This window comes from Hipposideros armiger, unplaced genomic scaffold (genome assembly GCF_001890085.2).
Source record: "Hipposideros armiger isolate ML-2016 unplaced genomic scaffold, ASM189008v1 scaffold_1335, whole genome shotgun sequence".
NCBI lineage: Eukaryota > Metazoa > Chordata > Mammalia > Chiroptera > Hipposideridae > Hipposideros > Hipposideros armiger.
Genome location: NW_017732685.1, coordinates 145,957 through 166,412, shown reverse-complemented (window position 1 = coordinate 166,412; position 20,456 = coordinate 145,957). Strand labels below are relative to the sequence as shown.

The following is a 20,456-nucleotide window of genomic DNA, read 5'->3' as shown; positions in this document are numbered from 1 at the left end:
GCTACACATGGTAGCTCATGGCAACCCACTGCAGCAGGGGCTGCAGCCTACGCCGTCGCTGGCGACTCATGGCAGCTCAGCTCCAGGTTAAGCTGTTGTTCAGCATCTTAGCTGTGGAGGGCAGTGTCACTGGCTCTCATATGTGGGATCTGAACCGGGGCCCTCTGGCGTCCCAAGGCAGCTCTTAACTAACGCGCCACTCGGCCGGCCCAGTACTTAAATCTCTTGAGTTTATACTCATTCCATTGGTGAACTCATGAAAATCTCATATCTCCAGCCCATATCCTTTGGTGAGCTCATGAAGTCTAATATCTCCAGCCCATATCTCTTCCCTGACTCTCAGTTGGTTTGTCTAATTGCTTACATGACATCTCCACTTGGATATCTAATAGATGTCTCAAACTGAAAAATGTCCAGATCTGAACTTCTGATTTTCCCCAGAAAATCCTTCAATCTTCCCCAGCTCTTGTCTTTAACCAGAAAACTTGAAGTTATCCTTTAATTTTTTTATTGTGTTAAAATACCACCTTAACCATTTTTAAGTGCACAGTTCAGCGGTATGATTAGAAATACATTCACATTGTGGAGCCAGGACTACCATCCGTCTCGTCTTGTAAACTGAAACTTTTAAACAATGTCCCCATTCTCCCTTCCCCTCTCAGCCCCTGGCAACCACCATTATCTCTATGAGTTTAACTACTATGAGTACCTCACATAAGTAGGAATCATACAGTATTTGTCTTTTTGTGGCTGGCCTATTACATTTAGTAGTATCCTCAAGCTTCATCCATGTTGTAGCATGTTACAGAATTTTTTTTCCTTTTTAAGGCTTAATAATATTCCATTGTATGTATACACCACATTTTGCTTATCCATTCATCCATCAATGGACACTTGGATTGCTTCCATGTTTTAGCTATTATGAGTAATGCTGCTAGGAACACGGGTGTACAAATATCTCTTCAAGACCCTGCTTTGAATTATTATGGGTATATACCTAGAAGTGGAATTCATTGCTGGGTCATATGGTAATCCTATTTTTAATGTTTTCAGGACCCTTCATACTGTTCACAGCAGCTGTACCATTTTACATTCCCACCAACACTGTGCAAGATTTTGTATATTTTCTTTGGAGAAATGTCTATCCAAATCCTTTGAACATTTTTGAATAGGGTTGTTTTGTTGTTGAATTTTAAGAGTTCTCTATATTCTGGATATTAATCCCTTGTCAGATATATGATTCACAAATATTTTCTCCTATTCTGTGGGTTGCCTTTTTACTCTATGGATAGTGTTTTTTGATGTACAAAATTTTAAAAATTTTTATAAAATCCAATTTGTCTGATTTTTCTTTTGTTACCTAGCCTTTAACCTAAAACCTTGGGAGTTATCTTTGACCCCCCTACCCCCCCCCCCCCCCCCCCCCCGCCATTACCCACAGCTAATGTGTAAGGAGATCCTGTTTGCTCCACCTTGAGAAATAGATACAGAACCTGAATAGCACTTAATTTCATTCCTCCCATTCTGATCTAAACCACCACCTCCTATGACCTGGCTTATTGGAGGTGCATGCTAGTTGTTTTCCCTGCTTCCATTATTGCCTCACCATCTGTTTTAAACATAGCAGCCAGAGTGACCAATTTAGTCAGGTCTTATAAATTCTCTGCTTTAGAACCCTGTTAATGACTCCCACTTTACCCCCAACCAAAGTTTTTTCAATGGCCTTCAAGTCTTCTGTGATCTAAGACACACACCTCTCTGAACTCATAGTCTATTACTTTCCCAGCTCCAGCTGCACAGATCTTGGCAGTTCCCTGAATACTCTAGTCCCCATCTTATGTCAGGACCTTTACCTACACTTTCTTTCCCCACCTATCCTATGGCTCATTTCTTCACTTCCCTTCGCAATGAGACCAATCAGGCTACCCCATTTTAAATTGCACCTTGCCCTCCTCATCCCTCTTTACCAGCTTTCATCTTCTAATATAATATATATTTTAGTTACTTATTTTGTTTATGGCCTGTCTCCCCTTGCTAGAATGTAAGTTCTAAAGAGGGCAGAGATTTTTGTTTATTTTGTTTATTCATGTATCTCCACTGCCTAGAACATTGTCAGGCACATGGTAGGTAAATATTGGTTGAATGAATGAATAAATAAATAGAATAGGAAGCAAAGTAAATATGTGGTCCCTGTTCTCATGACGTTTATGGTTTGTAGTTTGCTTTTTCCAAGTGAAGCTTCCATATTTTCCATATTTTTTTTGTTTGGTTTAAGTATGTGCAATTCAAAATCTTTGTGAAATACTAGGCATTTAAACTTGGGAAAACATTATTTCTTTAAGAGAATGCTGTCTTGAATTATACCTTGAATCAAATGAAAACTATAAAACACTAAAATAGAAAAGCCATGTGCCAGAAAAGGTGATGATGTATGACTAATATTTGAAAAATACTTAGGTTACTTTGGATCTTGATTCATTGCTTGGAACACTTAATTACAAAATGTTCTATTTCCTTGCAATAAAAAGCAAATTCTTTGGCTTATAAATGGGATTCAGAAACCAAATGATTTTAGCTGTCATTAGGTTTCTTTATTCTTTTGCAATCTACCATTAAAAACAATCCTAAATTTTTTTAAACCCCAAATTCTATGGTAGAAATCAAATATGGAAGACTTTTGAACAAATATCCAGTGTTGATGCAAACGTAAATAGTAGATAGCATATTGATGCCAACTGAGGAAATATGATTAGACTTAGTCAATAAATAAATCTGTTAACATAATCTGCCATGTGTCAATTTAAATAATGAAAGCATTGCTGTAGGAGGATGTTTTGTTAAGTGTCCTACAAGGCCTGTGTCTTCTGTGTAAGCCTACCACATGGCTGTGCAAGCCTACCATTTAATAATTGGGAAATAATAATATGACTTAGTTTTCTGCCTCTTAAATTGTTTATCTGAAGGAGGATATAGTTATTTGTACATGAAACTGTAATGGGACTGCTAATATATCTTGTCTATTTGTGACTGACACACTTTCTTTCCTTTTTCCTGAATATTTGCAGTGATTTGATAATAAAACACTTGATGGTTTTTATTTTATTTTAAGGTTTTATTGGGGAATTGGGGAAGGGGAACAGTTTTGGGGAATTGGGGGAAAGGAAACAGCCACGTTGTTGTCCTTCAATCTTAGTTGTGGAGGGCGCAGCTAGCTCAGCTCCAAGTCCAGTTGCCATCTGGCCGCCTATCAGCAGCTCGCCGTGGCTGCTCGGCTCAAGGTGCCGAGTTCAATCTTAGTTGCGGTTGGGCGTAACCCACCATCCCACATGGGAGTCCAGCAGCAAACTTGTTGTTAAGAGCACGTGCTCTCACTAGCTGAGCCATCCTGCCACCTGTTGGCAGCTCAGTGGCAGCGCAGCTTGGGCGCAGCTCACTGGCCCATGTGGGAATCAAACTGGTGACCCTGTTGCTCAGAGCTCGCACTCTTAATCAATTGAGCCACTCGGCCAGCTTTTTATATTTAAAAAAAATTAGGATAAATAGTGAAGGTTATAAAACCTGGCTTTAGTGGCCATACCCTTAAAAAACAACAATAAAAAAAAAACTAAAGGAAAAATTTTCAGTTGATGTGAATTTTGAATTTCTATTTACGCTCAAAAATTACGGTAGCTCACCATGGGCTGTTGGGATGTATTTCATTGCAATTAAAAGCTTACCACTTTGGGGGCCAGCCATGTGGCTCAGTTAGTTAAGAGCTTGCTCAAGAGTGTGAGCTCTGAGCAGCAGGGTCGCCGGTTTGATTCCTGGCCCGAGCTGAGCTGCCAACAGGTTGGCAGGATGGCTCAGCTACAAAAAAAAAAAAAAAGAAAAAAGAAAGAAAATTAAGTTTTCATTGCCACTTTTTTTAGTTCCATTTCAGAGTCAGAATTTGTTAAAAGTATGAAATATCAGACCTTATTAAGAGAATTTTCAGGGAATGTGGTAAAAGTAAAATTTTCTGTGAAAATGTAGAGGGATAATGAGAATGAACTGAAGAATTTGTAGAGTTTTCCAGCAGGATATATGAATTATGTATCTATCTGTAGGTTCTATAATTACTTTATAAAAGTAGAAACTATTATTAACCTCTATTTTGGGCCTCCAACAGAGATGTTGATTGTGTGCTTAAAATGCTGAATGGTTTAATTTTTTTTTTTATGTCTCATGTTTCTTATGCTGTCAAAAGGCAGGAAGTAAAAAGGCTGCTTGGCAGAAAGTTAACTTAGGTGTATGTAAAAATCTGTATAGGCACTCCCCACTTTTTGAATGGAGGAATCCCAACAAAACTGCGTGTAAAAATCTCTCTGAAGGGGATATTTTCCCAATAACTTTTGGTATAAAACCAGAAACAAATTTCTGAAGAGTACAAAAGAAGTTTCAATATATAAAGTGGGAAATTTATAAGGAAATAGTATCATAAATGCTAGGCATCTTGTAAGTTTTAATCTTCATGTAGGTTCACTTTTACCTTGAGAACTGGGAGTTTTGGTGTTTTAATTAGTACCTCTGTAGTCTTTGGACTTTAGTTTCCTCTAGATAATAGGCTGCAGTAATAGATATCTTAGTAAAACTCATAGGGTTTTCAACCTCAAATTTTCTAGATAGATAGATATAGATATATATCAGAATAAATTATATTTGGAATTAAGAATGAGCTAGAAAAAATGAAACCATGATAGTACTAGAAGAACATACAGGTATTATGTTTTTATCATTTTTCTAAACATGACATCAGAATCAAACAAACTACTGATAAGAGCACAATCTCAAAATAATCAAGAGAGATTACCACTTAAAAAAACTTGGGGGCCGGCCGAGTGGCACGGTGGTTAAGAGCTGGCTTGGGATGCCAGAGGGCCCCGGTTGGGATCCCACATATGAGGGCCAGTGACACTGCCCTCTACAGCTAAGATGCTGAACAACAGCTCAACCTGGAGCTGGGCTGCTGTGAGTTGCCGGCGACGGCGTAGGCTGCAGCCACTGCTGCAGTGGGTTGCCATGGGCTACCGTGTGTAGCCAGCAGCCAGCATGAGTGGCCAGCAGCCACAGTGAACGGCTGTCCAGAAGCCAGCAACTGATCTGCCTCGCCCGGGAAGAGCGCAATGACGGTGCCAACTTGGGCCAGTGAAGTGATGTCCTCCACAACTAGACTGAAGAACAAAAAGACAGCAACTTGTCTGTTCCCCTTCCCCCAATTCCCCAGCTCTGTTCCTATCCCCCAATTCCCCAATAAAAATCTTTAAAAAACCCGCAAAACTTGGTTAGGGTAGAACTTCCTAAATGGTGGAGTAAGGATCCTGGGAAACTCAAAAGCAGATAAAACTGGGCAAAATTGTTAAAAGCAACCATTTTATACTTGTACTGGATTGTTCCCAGCAATGTTACTTAATAATCGGAAATTAGAAACAATCCAAATGTCTATCAGTTGGTGAATAAATACAGTGTGGTATGTTCATTTATAGAATACTACTCAGTAATAAAAAGGAATGAATATTGATACGTATCACAAACATACTAAGAAGTCAGACACAAAAGACAAAATACTAATATGATTCCTTTTATATGAAATGTCTAGGAATGGCTAATTTGTAGGGACAGAGTGAGCAGATTACTGGTTGCCTAGGACTGTGGGTATAAATGGGATTTCCTGTAAAGGGACATAAGGGATTTTTTGGGAGTGATGGAAATATTCTAAAATGGGATTGTGGTGATGGTTGTACAACTGGGTTTACTAAGAATCATCAAATTGTGCGTTTTAAACAGGTGTTTCGATTGGGTTGTCGGAAAAGTCATGATGCATTTTTGCAACGAAAAACAGAAAAAATACATCATGGCTTTTCCAACAACGCAATATTATACCTCAATAAAACTCTTATTTTAAAATGTTGGGGTCTTTTTCTACCCCAAAGTAGTGGCCCAAGTATAGCACACCTCTCTGCAGGTGGCATTTTCTTAGGTGGCTGCTGCTTTCAGTTTATTTAGTTCAGGTGTTCTGAGAGTTTAGTGCCAGCAGGAGATAGAACACTGGCTTTGTTACTTAGAGTTCGTGTTATGATCTTAGGCATATCAAAGACACCAACCTAATTTGTTTTTAAATTCATAAACTACGGTTCAGTAAATACTTGATTTAAAAGAATTTGGACATCTAGTTTTGTTGTTCACCTAAAGCCTTCTGAAAGATATTAAGAGCTATAACTTGACAAATGTAATGCTCTACATTGTCCTTGCAAATAGGCATATACCCCTAGGGATGCATGGTACCTTATTTGGGACAGGGCAGGGGTAGCAAATATGGTCACAATATTTGGGAAAAACAACTTTGGACTAGTTATTTTTAATAGTTACTAGCAAAGTAATCCTGAATGTGTTAAGTTTTTGCCATTTCAAAAACCAATAGCTTTGCCATAAAAGTTCTTGAAGACAACATAATTTGATTTGAATACATCACATTTAATAGGAATTTAATTCAGCTTTTGAGACCGTATCCGCCCCTGCCCTATGTTAATTAAATGAAGGGGCTGGATTAGATTCTAAGGCTAATGATCTGTGGTTTGATCCTGCTAAATTCATTTTAAACAAATAGGATATTTTAATTTATTTATCCAACAAATAAGCATTGAGTATACTAAGACATTACCCCCACTGCCCACAGAGAATGATAATGGAGACTCAAGTCAACAAATAACTGAAAATCTTAAGTACCAAGTTGGTATAATGTCATATCAAGCTACATGGATAGCACTAGGAGGGCCCTTTATGAACTCTGCTTGTTTTTGGAGTCATCTCTCCCAAAGGGTAGACTCGTGAGATAAGTCTTGAAAGATGAATAGTTTTACAGGTGTGTAGAGAAGAGCTTATTTCATTCGAGTGTTCATAGTGAAGGAAATTGGTTGAAAGTCTGATGTGAGTACAATAACTAGATATCATCCCTCATGCTTATATAGGGTATGTGTTGGTTTATTCCCAGCAAATGAAAATTCCCACTTCATTTATTTTCTGTGCTTCTGATCCATCAACTTTAAAAAATCTGCTATCACAATTAAATTCAATTCTTGGTTTTAAGTGATGTTCCACAGCTGCTGCAGTCTGACTTGTGTCCCATAAGGGCTGATGACTCAAACATCAGGAGAATTGTTTTTCAGTTTTGTTTTCAAGATCACTTGTGTATTTTAACATTTCTCTACATACTTTTAAAATATATATTTTTTAACTTTATTATTGGGAGACAGTGTGTTTTTTCCAGGACCCATTAGCTCCAAGTCAAGTCGTTGTCCTTCATTCTTAGTTGTGGAGGGCGCAAGCTCAGCTCCAAGTCCAGTAGCCGTTCTCAATCTAGTTGCGGGGCAGGGGAGTGGGGGGGGGCGCAGCCAACCCTCCCATGAGGGAGTTGAACCGGTAATCATGTTGTTAAGAGCACGCGTTCTAACCAACTGAGCCATCTGGCCGCCCACCGGCAGCTCAGCTGAAGCTCAGCTCAAGTCGTTGTCTTCAATCTAGTTGCGGAGGGCGCAGCTAACTGGCCCATGTGAGAATCAAACTGGCAACCCTGTTGCTCAGAGCTTGTGCTCTAACCACCTGAGCCACCCGACTGCCCCTCTATATTTTTTAAGTTCACACAAAACTCATCCAAGCTTTGTAATGTTAAGTGTATAAAAAAATCAGCAAATTATGAAGTTGTTAATAACTGATAAAAGAGGAATCTATACATTGTTATAAATTGGAGAGTTAGAATGTCTTGATTCAGGAGAGCCTCAAACCGTTTTCAGGTTATTTAACTTAACGATCTCATTACTAGACTACACAGAGGATCAGTTTAAACAAGGCAAAAAAACAAAGAAGTTTCAACAAGAAAGTGGTAGGGTGGTACCTCACATACCACCTAGTCCTGTCCTCTGATTTGACAGATGAGAGGGCCATTGATTTAGATAATTCACTTAGTAGCTGAATCAGAACAATCACTCTTAAGTACTTTCTATTGAATTGTAAGAAAAATTCAGTGTCTCTTAAAAATGTGTGTTGTAAATTACCTAAAAAAGGAAGATACTCCATTTTCTGGTCAGCGTATATTTCAGACTTTAAATATTTGTTGTAAAGCCCTGTGGAACCAAAGAAGGGAAGTGAGACAGCCTTTGTTCTTGGAGTTCACAAGATTATCTGACATGTAGAAGCTGAGACAAATTGCCCTATGTTGTCTGCCTACTACCAACAAAGCTGCGAAGTCTGCCTGTCACTCTACTTAATCTTCTACAGGAGGTCATGGGGACCTCCTTTCAGTTCTTCACACTAGTCCTGCTTCTTCCCATACGTTCTGTTGCCTCTGCCTGAAATACTTGAAATACTCATCTTTTTTTTTTTTAACCTAGTTCTCTTCTTATCTTTTAAGTTTCACTCCATCAGAGAATACCCCATATAATACACACCTCACTAACCCTCCCTCCACCTACCAATGTGAGGCCTATAGTTCTCTTAATTTTTTCCTTGTGTTTTTCCCCTTATAGCACTTAATGTTTATTATATAGCAGGTCCTCGAATAACGTTTTCATTTCACACACACACACACACACACACACACACAAAACGTTTCCATTATAACGTTCCATTATAACATTGATGAGAGGTTAATGAATGTAACTCTTGTTTATGTCATTTAGCCTATGGTAAAATTGGTTTCATTTTACATAGTTTAGCCACAATTCCAAAACCTATCGATGTCATTAAAGGAGGATTTACTGTACATTTATTTGTATGAGATTCGGTTATCTTTCTAACAGACTGCAAGCTCTCTGTGGGCAGAGACCATATTTTTGGTTCACTGTTATATTTTCAACACCTAAAGCCTATCCCACAGTAGGTGACTTGAGTCTTTCTAAAAGTTGCTCTATTGCTACAAGTCAGAGTTGAGCATAGTTTTTTGTTTTTTTGTTACTTTTTTGTTTTGGTAAAGGGCCAGATAGTAAACATTTTTGGCTTTGTTGGCTGCATTGATCTCCGTCCCCAGTTCTACTGTTGTCACGGGAAAGCAGCCTTTAGATAGACAATATGTAAAGGAATGGGCATGGCCCTGTTACAGCAAAACTTTATTTACCAAAACAATAAGCAGTCTATCTTTTGCTGATCCCTACTGTAAATAATCATCTAATGCTGTAAGTAATCATTTTGTTGAAATTGAAAACTCTCTCATTATGCAATTTTGTAAACTCTCCCTAAGGTTTTCTTTAAAGATGATTTCATTTTTGTATGCTAGATGTTAAAGAGACGATTTTTAAAAAGACTGATCTTAAAATAATTTTTTCATTTAAAATACAGTCTTTAAGATTAGTATAATTATTTCCTTATTTAACAATATATTTTTACTTAACCCAATTTAAGTAGTATGCTTGTATTTTTGTTAACTTTATATTTCTGTTTAAGTAAATGTGATTCTTCAAATTAATTTAAAAATAAAAACATTGTTTTGATTTTTGGGTAAAATGTAGATTTAAGTTTTATAATGTGTTATCTTTAAAAAAAAAAACAACCCACAATCTTTTTATAACCTGATGCTTGAAATGAAATATAGCATTGTTTGTTCTTAAGTGACAAATTAAGATTCCAACAGTGCAAGTAAAGACTATCCACAATGGAAGGCGAATTGATTATAAGCAAAAATGTTTGTTTATTCTTTTTTTTCTTTAAAGATTTTATTGGGGAATCGGGGAAGGGGAATAGACAAGTTGCTGTCGTTTTGTTCTTCAGTCTAGTTGTGGGGAACGTCGCTTCACTGGCCCATGTTGGCACCATCATTGCGCTCTTCTCAGCTGAGGCAGTCTCTTGCCGGCCATTGGACGCCAGCTCACGGCAGCTCACAGCAGCTCACGTCCAACCCCACTGCAGCCTACACTGTTGCTGGCGACTGGCGACTCACGGCAGCCCAGCTCCAGGTGGAGCTGTTATTCACCATCTTAGCTGTAGAGGGCACAGCGTCACTGGCCCTCATGTGGGATCCGAACCAGGGCCCCGCTGCTCAGATCTGACGTCCCAAGCCAACTCCTAACCAACGCGCCACTCGGCCGGCCTCTGTTTATTCTTTTTTGACATCATTGTTTGAAGGTCTAGAGTTATCTTTATGTGCTGGATGAGAGATTTGATCTGATGAATCCAACTCAAAGGTCTAGATCTCAATCATATTTGTAGACTCATTTTTATGCTTCTCATTAATTTATATTGATATATTATGTATTCACTTAAATTTTAAGTTTTCTTGTTTTGTTTTGTTTTTCTTTTAAGATTTTTATTGGGGAATTGGGGGGATGGGAACAGTGCTGGGGAATTGGGGGAAGGGGAACAGACAAGTTGCTGTCGTTTTGTTCTTCAGTNGGCAGCCCAGCTTCAGGTCGAGCTGTTGTTCACCATCTTAGCTGTAGAGGGCCCATGTGGGAACCGAACCAAGGCCCTTCTACTCAGAGCTGGCTCTTCCATGCCAACTCTTAACCAATGAGCCACTCGGCCGGCTCTATTTCTCTTTGAATGTGTAGGTTCTCCTCATACTCCGTTTCCCTACTCCTGCCCCTTTTTCCTACAAATATGGGTTGTTTGCACTATAAATGTTCTCATATGTTGGCCTTTACTAATTTTATTCCTGTGCTGTCAATAACGTGTTCCTGTGTCCCCTTAATGTTCTATAAACTGATTGTTAGATCTAGAGGTTTCATCAGATTCAGACTTACTTTTGTTGTTGTTAAGAATGCTTCATAGGTGGTGGGTGGTATACTTCCATTAGGAAGCACATGAGTGTCCATAAATCTGTCATGTCATTTTAGTGGCAATTGGTCATTACCAAGATTAATTTTTTTATTAGGGATTTGAAAAATGATGGCATTGCAAGTATATACTTTTTTCATTTTATTTGGATTATTTCAATAGGGATCAGTTTTTACCAACTTTTTACCTAGAGGTACAGTTCATATAGGAAGGCAGGTAAAATGCTTGATTCACTAGTTTCAGAATAATGGCTCGGTTCTCTAGTATCGTCCAAAAGGTGACCAGTTTATTTTTTATAAGCATCACTATGAATTGGCTAATTTAAACATTTTGCTGTGTTTAAATCCATTGCAGTCACTATTTTTTATTGATGCTCGAATTATCCTATTTTTGTTAGTGGGAGCCTCTTTGGTTGGCACCTAAACCCTCTGGACACAACTCCAGAAGTCTTTGATAGCTTTGTTGCTTTCTGAGATGACAAATTTTGTGCATTTCCTGCTCCATACCTGGAGTCAACTATAAAAGAGTCCTGCTTCCTTTTAGTGGGAAATGGTAGTTAGGATACAGTCTGAGAAGTGAAAGAACCACCTTTTTTTTCATTTTTAAACAACCACAAATATTCTCTGACGCAGTTCCTGTGGGTCAGAATTTTGAGGCCGTTTAGCTGGATGGTAGTGGATGGGTACATGAGCAAGACAATGCTGGCATTGGTAAGAGATTTCAGCTCCTTACCTTGTGGGCCTCTTCCTAGGGCTTCCTGAATGTCTTCATGACATGGTGGCTGGCTTCTCCCAGAGCCAGGGACCCAGCACAGCCAGTAACATCTTTTGATTCATTTTCTAGACAACAGAGTGTAATGCTCTGGCTGTGAGTCCAGACTACCTAGTGCTGACACTTACTAGCTATGTGGGTTAAGTAAGTAAGTTACTTAACTCTTTGTGTCTTAATAATGTAATACCTATAAGATAGGGTCTTTGTGAAGATTCAGATAATGAGAAGGATCGTTTCTGATACTTAGTGAGTACCCATGGTAAGCACTCAGCCTGCTGCTGTTGCTATTATTACCACCTCCCCTGGGATGAACTAAAGACCTGAACCCTAGTCAGTAAGTTGCCCTTGACAGAAATAGCCTTCTTTCCTATTTGCCAAAAATTGCCACTACAGAAAAATTGTTTACAGATTCCTGCTATCCCAGGTATGTTAGAAGATCAAGGGTTAGAGAATCATAGCCTCACCTGTTTGACTATGTGTGTGAAGGATCTTTCATTCCTAATCTGTGTTCATGGAGACTTTAGTGCAGGATATGTGTCCACGTAATGTGACTCAGGAAGTAACCAAGCCTCCCCTCCCTTTAAAACACTTTTTATTTTAAAGTACAAATTCATGGGAAGTTACAAAAAAAAAAAAAAGTACAGGGAGGTCCAGTGAACCCAATCACCTAGCTTACCCTAATGTAATATCTTGTAGAACTATGTAGTACAGTATCAGATTTTAATGATCAATTTTCATTTAGCAGAACTTAACCAAGCAGCTATTATATGCTAGGGATTTGGTGGTGTACGTGATTAAACTCTGACCTTGGCCAGTTCAGTCCTTCCCTCTGGGTTCTCATTGTTATATTTCTAAAAATGTTTTTTATTTTGGCTCTTCATTGTTGGAACTTGCATTAGCAGTTTCTTTAATGTTAAACATTATGTTATTACATTCATATTTGCCTTGTCTTAAAAGAATTTTTGCATTGTGTGCCATCTTTCATTTTATAATCTTTACAGCATCAGAACCATGTTGCCTGCATTGTCTTACTTGAATCACGTGCCAGTTTTGCAGTGCTACCAAGTCCGGATCTGAGAGGCAGCTTGTAGGAATCATTTACATACATTTCTGTTTATATTCCCCAGATTAATTTGCAACTTTACATTTTTTATCCAATTACATGTTCAAAGTAAATTTTAATAATTCATTTTACAAAGGAATTTGTCATATGTATGATTTTAAAACTGGCTCAAAGAGCAGAAGCTTTAAACAATAGCAGAAACCAGACAATATGTAGGACTTTAAATAGTCATTGTTAAACATTTGAATGTTCCCAAAAATATGAGCCTGTGTGCCTATGTGTGTCTCTATATGTTATTCCACTAGGGACTTGCACAGAGAGGTTTTGCACAATATCCTTGCTGTTATTGTCAGCCATAAACAAATTACACGTATTTAACAAGTTAATGTCAGATTGGCCAGGAGCCACTGGGAGGTGTGTACTTAGTGACATCAGCTGGCAAAGAGCCCTGGTAACGGGGAGGGTTGGAAGGGTAGGAGGGAGGGAGAAAGAGAGACAGAGAGACTGACTGTATCTGGGGATTCTGGCAAGGTGAAGAGCTGGTCTGTTTGGCAGGACCTTCCCATCTGGGATCCATCTGTGTTTCCCTGGAATGGGACAGGCAGCTCTAGTCAGTGAGAAATCGCAGATGTGAGAGAGCTGACACATGTCCAGCTAATGAAAGAAGGAGGAAGGCTGGTTTCGGATTGGGCTTTGAAGATTAGGAGGAGAAAAAGAGGAGCTTTTTTGTATCTATTTCAAATAAATTTGGTATATTAAGAATCTGGATTGTTATAATTGGGCATTTGGGGTAAGTACATTTTAATTTAGTTTTGGGGGCTAACGTGTGCAATTCCCTGCCTTTCAAAGCTTTTTACTTATTTCAGATTATGATGATATGAATGTATTCTGATATTTTATATGAGTTCAGCCTTTAGTTACTCAGTGTTGTTTTGCTGCTTCATTTTATTCATATTTGTGTTTCATTTTTCATTCACCACCTTTGTATTTGAATGCCATGGTTTTTTGAATGGAAACTTTAATCGTATGTTATATATGAAACCTTTGGCTAGGAAAGTAGTCCCACAAATATTTCTATAAGGTATTCCACATTGAATTTTCCTGAATGTTTTCATAGAAATTTGTTTTCTCCGTTAATAAGCATAATGCAAATAGGCAGTGTTAAAAAGATGGCTCAGGAAATATTCCTATTGTCAGATTTTATTTCCATGTATTCAGGCGAATTACAACTAAAAGATAATACAGTAAAACTAACAGTATCTTTTAATGTTAATGTGTTTAACCCCTTTTTTCTTCATTACATTTTATCCCTATGCTGTTTTCTTCTATTTACTCCCCACATACAAAATAAACAAGTAACATCAACAAATCTGACTTGAATTGTGAGTTTGGAGTAGTTTTGTCATGCAGTAAATTCACATGCACATAGCTACGGTGTTCAGTAGTCTTTGTTAGTTTGTGATGCATAATTTAGCTTTTTGCTATTTCTGTATATTGTATTCATATTTCCCAGGCCCCCAAATCCAGACAACTATGGGAAGAGCATGGGTTTCGGAGTTACACATACTGTACAGCCATTATTCATTCACTAGTTCTCTGATCTCAAGCAAGCTACTTATTCTCTTTTGAGTGTCTATTTTGTGCAATTCCTGCCTCATGTCATTACAGGGTAATTTGGCACATAGAAGGCATACACGTTAGTTTCAGAAGTTTCTAGATGTTCATTATTCTGCTGTGATTGGTTCCTACATAATTTGCATTTTTAACTTCAAACTCTCTGGCTAAGAATGGGTCTTGTCTATATAACTCATTTTTAGGGTACCTTCCTCTCACTGTACCTACCTCCCAGGTCATCTGTATCTCTTACTAATGTGATACGCAATCTTTGTTAAGCCTCGCTGTGATAATAAATGATTTGGAAAGCATTCTAAATACTGTAATGCAAATGTGCCTCTTATACCAGAACAGACCTTTCAAAAAAATCAACAAACATGAGTGACGTATTGAATTACACTGTTTTGTGACAACACTGTTTAAATTTTATTTTTTGCCTTGAAAATTCTACTAGTTCTCAAATAGGAACTTTAAAAAATACTATTATTCCTTCAAGTTCTTTAGCCTTCACTTATGTCAGCTGGGTAATCATTTTAAGAGGACAATACAGTACTGTTATTCAATTTCTTTAATTTTGTAGTCAGATTTCTTGAGACTAGGGAAACTTTGAAAATGAACCTTTTTCTAAGTGTTCTTTTATGCCAAATTGACTAAATGATTTAGTAAGAATTTTCAAGTTTCTGTTTTGATAGGTGCAGTGTTCAGCATCTTTGGGGACTTGTTCTAATACTTGAGAGGATATAGTGTTTATACTTAATTTACATGTTAATCCTTCAGTGAACAAGTACTTTTCATTGCTCCCTAGGAGATATGCTCCTAGATTGAGTGGAAAGAAAAAGACTTGATGCTGAAGCGTAGTGTAGGCTGGAGTCTGTTGAGAAGGGGCTAAAAAAGGATTTGCATATTGCTGTATGTCCATACAGGGAATACTTTTGATGCTAGAGTTTCAAGAAGCATAAACAATGATAATATGCATTGTAAGATGCGAAGATCTCAATGCAAATAAAGGTGGTTGATTAAAAGTCCTAGGACCACACAGTTCAGGAGAGTGGTTGCTTGTTACTGAGGTAATAACCAAGGTATCTTTGAGTTCGACTCTGGAGAAAGTCCTAGTACTTCCTGAAGGCTATGCAAGTATTTGGAGAAGCTTTACTACTATGAAAAGAGGAAACCTTCTAGACAGGCTTCTTGGAATGACCCAGCCAAGGATTTTTGTCATAGCAAGGAGCTATGCTGGACAGGAGGTATATAATGCAATAATGACAATAAACTGGATATAAGGATAATGACACTTAAATTGTATCTTTGGAACATCAAAAAAGAATGCTTTGGAATTTGAATAAACGTATCTTATACAAAATTGGAAGAATTAAAGTGGATCTGAAAGATTGGTTGGATCAGTTCATAGAAGGCATTTTAAGGCCACTCGATACTAAAAGTGCTCATAAGGTCCCAGTTGGTGACCTGTGGAAAATGTTAGGACTGAAAAGGATCTGAAAGATAATTTAATCAAATGCATTATTTTATAGATAAGAAAAATTGAGGGAATAGTAGTGAAGTAGTAAAAAGTTGGCCTGGCCCAGAGTTGAATACCTTAGTAGCTCTCTTAGTATCTTAGTAGGTGGCTGAGCTTGGATTTGAATTGCCTTCAGAGTTTCCAGGACATTTACTTTACAAACATTTTGTGATTGCCTGTTGTGTGTGATAATATGGTAAGGGATTTAAGAAAGTCTCACAGAGAAGATAAAATATACATGAATGCACAAAAGTGGATACATCCTGGAAATGACTGCCAACTCAGAGACTCAGAACTGTCTTGGAAAAGGTAGCATTTGATTAGAACATAGGACAGGAAGGATTTGGACTCCTCGTGATTGGAAGAGGCATAGTTGGTGGATGGAAAGGTTCACTTTCCGTTAGACCACAGTGCCTTAAATCAGACCTTGTCAAATGCATAGCTACATAGTGTTAATTTCTACTATATTTTCAGTTATGGTCTTGCTGCCTTTCTAAATCCAAGAGTAATTATTTGCTTCTCAGATACATATCTGTGTAAACATACATATCCTTCCTGCCCCTTTTTAAAGCTTGTGATTTATACCAGGTAGCTCTAATTCAAAAGGTTTCTACTATGATGGATTGTGTGGGTTGTTTAATTTTCTTTCCAAATTCAAGTCAGTAAATACAGGAATGAGTGGTGGCTGTATCTTGCAGAAAAACAACTCACTATAACTGGTTTTTATATTCTCACTGGTTGATGGGCTTTCCAAACAGCGGTTAGCTTTTAAGTCCCCTGTGGCATCACATTTATTCTGGGAAACTTAAAATGCATATGGATTTACTTTTCTGAAGCATCCCCAAACCTGCAAAAGCAACTTTTTGTGCTTTGTTTAAAGCAACAGCTAGTGGAAATCCTTTTATCATTCAATCCTGAGCAGCTTGTTAGAGATGCATGGCAGGGTGGGGTGCAATTCTGCATAGAATACACAATATATGTATACATATCTGCAGTTCCTTGTCATAGCTGGAGTTCTGAAGGAAATAGGATATGTGTTTTCATTTGGTACGGTCGTTAGGAAAGGTTGAAGAAAGGCGGCGAAAAGATTGTGTGTAGGCTTGGCGTTAGGCTGTGTAACCATGAGCTAATTTAACCTTCACCTCTAAGCCCCAGTTTTCTCACCCGTAAAATGGGAATAAAAATAGCTGTCATTGTGGGTTCTAAGGATTAAATTAGAAAGTAACAAACATGATACTTGCTGTATGAATACCCAATAACATTTACTTTTCCATGTGATTTTTCTTAGTACACCCTAAACCAAAAGACGTAGTTAAAACGTGTTGTTTGCATATTTTCTGTAAGTCTGTCTTCAGACTGACAGGGAACCAGCCGCGGTTCCTTAACTAATTCTTAGTCATGGGAGAAGGGTACATTTAGAGAATGCAGCATCCTTAAAAACTCAAACCTGTTGCTGTGTGGCAAGCTGTTAATGTTTAGGGACCTTGCATTACTTACCCTGCTGGAAGAGCTGGGGGATGGGCCGCTTTGTGGGTGACAGATGTGCCCTCTGCTGCCGGCGGGCGCGTGCCGGCTCTGTCCCTCTGCTCCCAGCACCAGGTGCAGCCATTGTTCTGGCTGGTCTCTCTTCATCCGGCCTCGTCTGTTACTCTGCTCTTTCTAGCTCATTGTTTCTGTAGGAAATTAGCATTAAAAACCCATCTGAAACCCCCATGTCCCTCAACTGCAGGTGACTGTTATTGGCCCCAGCTGCCACCCTTGCGCTTGATTACTTCCATATGGGTCTGTGCAAAGAAGTAGTAGCCATTTATTGATTTCCACCACAACCCCCACCTCTATTACTCAAACTATAATACCCTGAAATCTATTAGACCCCCAGTAGGCTGTATAGCTCAGTTGGCACTACAACTGTGATGAACGTTTTACAAGCAAAACTAATTACACCCTCATTCTGCCCCTTTACCACCTCCTACCTAAATATTAAATGTAAAAAAAACAAAAAACAACAGTGTCATAAGTGGAATAGTAAATCTTTTAGATGTCTGGAGATGAATCTGTTTCTGAGTAGTAAAGCTTTTAGACTTTGGATGGGCTTTTATGGAAAATTTTAGTCACTGCTTTAAATATTTCATACCACACCCATAACATTCAAGCAAACTGTGGCCTAGTGGGCCCCTTGGGTGGGGGTGGGGGACACAATTTTTGGTCATTTGCTTTTTGGCTTATTAAATTTAATCGGGATGGGCAGTATGTTAGGAAAATGGCCTTGTCTAAAATGATATGTTTTGTGGGAAAACTACATGTTCTTAGAATTAGTTAAATCCTTTAATTTTGCATTCTTTTTTGTTTAGACAAATTGTTCCAGTTTATTTATTAGGATAAAAACCACAACGAGGAGCTTGGTGTCCTAGACTTCTTTCTTCCTTCATCAGTAAAAAAATTAAGTGTGCCATTTTAATTATTGGTCTAAATCAAGATTGTATTCTCAACCAAGTTGCCAGCCTTAAAACCCTAAATCGAAATTGTTACTGGCTCCTGATGAAATGTATTGTGACCTTGACAAAGTCACTACCCCTGTCCGTGGAGCATTATCTGGTCCTTTACAAGTAAACAGCCCAGAAAATCAAGGAGGAGGTAATTAACTAAGATCCTTTGACTGCTGAGTGTTTAGCTGTGCAAACCAGTCTTAAGTCTTGAGTTCACAACATTTCAAATTAAGCTATTTAATAATTCTGATGTTTAAAGTAACAATCTTGGTACTTTGAGCTTAGCTACATGATGCCTATAAGTAATTATGGAACTTAAGGCCATTTCTGTTGGGGGAAACGTCCTTTTGCATTTCTTCTGTCCTTTTTCTTCCTCTTCTGGAATTTGGAGTTTAACAAGAGCCTAGAATTTGAAGAGCCCTTGGCAGCCCACATTTTACCTGATCTTTCCAGTAAAGGCAAGCTTTTAGGTCAAGCTGTGTGATTACATTTAGAACAGGTTAGGATGTATAGTTTCTGAAGAGTATTTTGGGAGCTTTTTAACTTGCCCCCTCATTTAAGCAGTGGAGAAATGCGAAGTCAGGTCAGTACAGGGGAGAGCTGAGATTCGGAATCAAGTCTTCTATCTCCAAATTAAGTGTGCTTTCATTTGAAGCTTGGAGCTAGTAAAAGTTGGGACTGATGGTAAGCATGGTATGGCTATAGATACTGTTTGGAAGTGTGTACATGTGTTTTTAGTTTTTCTTTTTGGTGCTCATGAAGAATGGGGTTTCCATTTGGTGGCCTGACAAGAAATATGGTTCTTTTATTCTATCATGCTAGGCACTGTGGAAACAAAGTTGAATAGGAAAAGGAGTTTGCATCTCGTGTGAGACTAATTTTCTTATTTACCCCCAGGAGTGGTATGAGATAAGTTGTCCCATACCATTCCTGGGGCTTATGCCATGATGAAGCCAACAGCTTTTTTGGTTTTTGTTTGTGCGTTTTCACAAGCAGTGCATTCTTCTGTTGTCCCAACTAGAGAAGCATGGCAAATAGCCAGGTGTACTTTGATTGCCGAGATTCTAAGACGGGGCTGGGACTGGGGTGAGGAAAATGAGGTACCTAGGTGAAAAACTGGAGGCACTTATTCTGAGGGTAGCCCTGCATTTAAAGCCCTAGGCACCTCCCTTGCGTCATGTCCATCCCGGCCCTAATCGTCAGCAGTGTCTAACGTAGGACAAGGAAGGCAGGCTTGTGTAATTGATCTAGAAATGTTACTTTTCGTCTTTATTTTGGAGAGTGAATTAAATTAAAGTGTTTCCTTCTCTTTCCAGCCAAGGGCACCATCTCTAACACCTGATCTTCTAAAACTGTTTTGGAGGAGAGGCCAGGAGAATCAGTGATTTGCCTTGGGAATTTTGGTTTTTTGGAGTCAATTTCAAACACCGTGGTACACTTTTTTTTTTTTTAAGATTTTATTGGGGAATTGGGGGAAGGGGAACAGACAAGTTGCTGTTCTTTTGTTCTTCAGTCTAGTTGTGGAGGACGTCGCTTCACTGGCCCGTGTTGGTATTATCATTGCGCTCTTCCCAGATGAGGCAGTCTCTCGCTGGCCGTTGGATGGCTGCTCACGGCAGCTTATGAAAGCTCACGCCAGCTGCCAGCCAGCCCCGCTGGGCAGCCTAGGCTGTCACCAGGGACTCACAGCAGCCCAGCTCTAGGTCGAGCTGTTCACCATCTTAGCTGTAGAGGGCGCAGTGTCACTGGCTCTCATGTGGGATCCGAACTAGGGCCTGCTGCTCAGAGCTGGTGTCCCAAGCCATCTCCTAACCAACATGCCACTAGGCCGGTCTTACCTGTTTTTCTTTTAGAGATCTTAGAACACTTCAAATTCAGCAACTTCTCAATATAGTACTACTGTCTAGAATTTAATTTCCACTTTGTGTTTTATACTCATCCACCAGTCAAATGAATAATTACTGTTATTTTTATAGCCAACATTAACTTAGGTTCACCAATATATATCAAATTATCTGCTCATATTTTATCTTTATAATTTCTTCTACTATTAATAGGTTAATTTTCCTTCCTGCCAAAGTACCTTTGTTAATAGTTCTTAGAGAAACAGTCTGTGAGTGGTAAACTCTTTTTGTTGGTCTGAAAATATCTTTATTACACTTTTATTTGAATGATAATTGAGGTTAGAGGGTCAAGGCTGACAGTTCTTTCTTTTTTTTTTTTTTTT

The 20,456-nt window shown here is 38.5% G+C and overlaps 1 protein-coding gene across 3 annotated transcripts in view; it reads left to right on the top strand.

Moving 5' to 3' along the window:
- Positions 1 to 20,456, top strand: part of CBFA2T2 (CBFA2/RUNX1 partner transcriptional co-repressor 2) — a 159,901-nt gene that overhangs the window by 37,486 nt on the left and 101,959 nt on the right. Inside the window, exon 1 of one of the 3 annotated variants that reach the window (XM_019633520.1) lies at positions 13,088 to 13,403. The exons of the other annotated variants lie outside the window; for them this stretch is intronic. The gene's annotated coding sequence lies outside the window, so the exon portion shown is untranslated. Of the gene's footprint in view, positions 1 to 13,087; positions 13,404 to 20,456 lie in introns of those variants that run through there. 3 annotated transcript variants of the gene reach the window in all.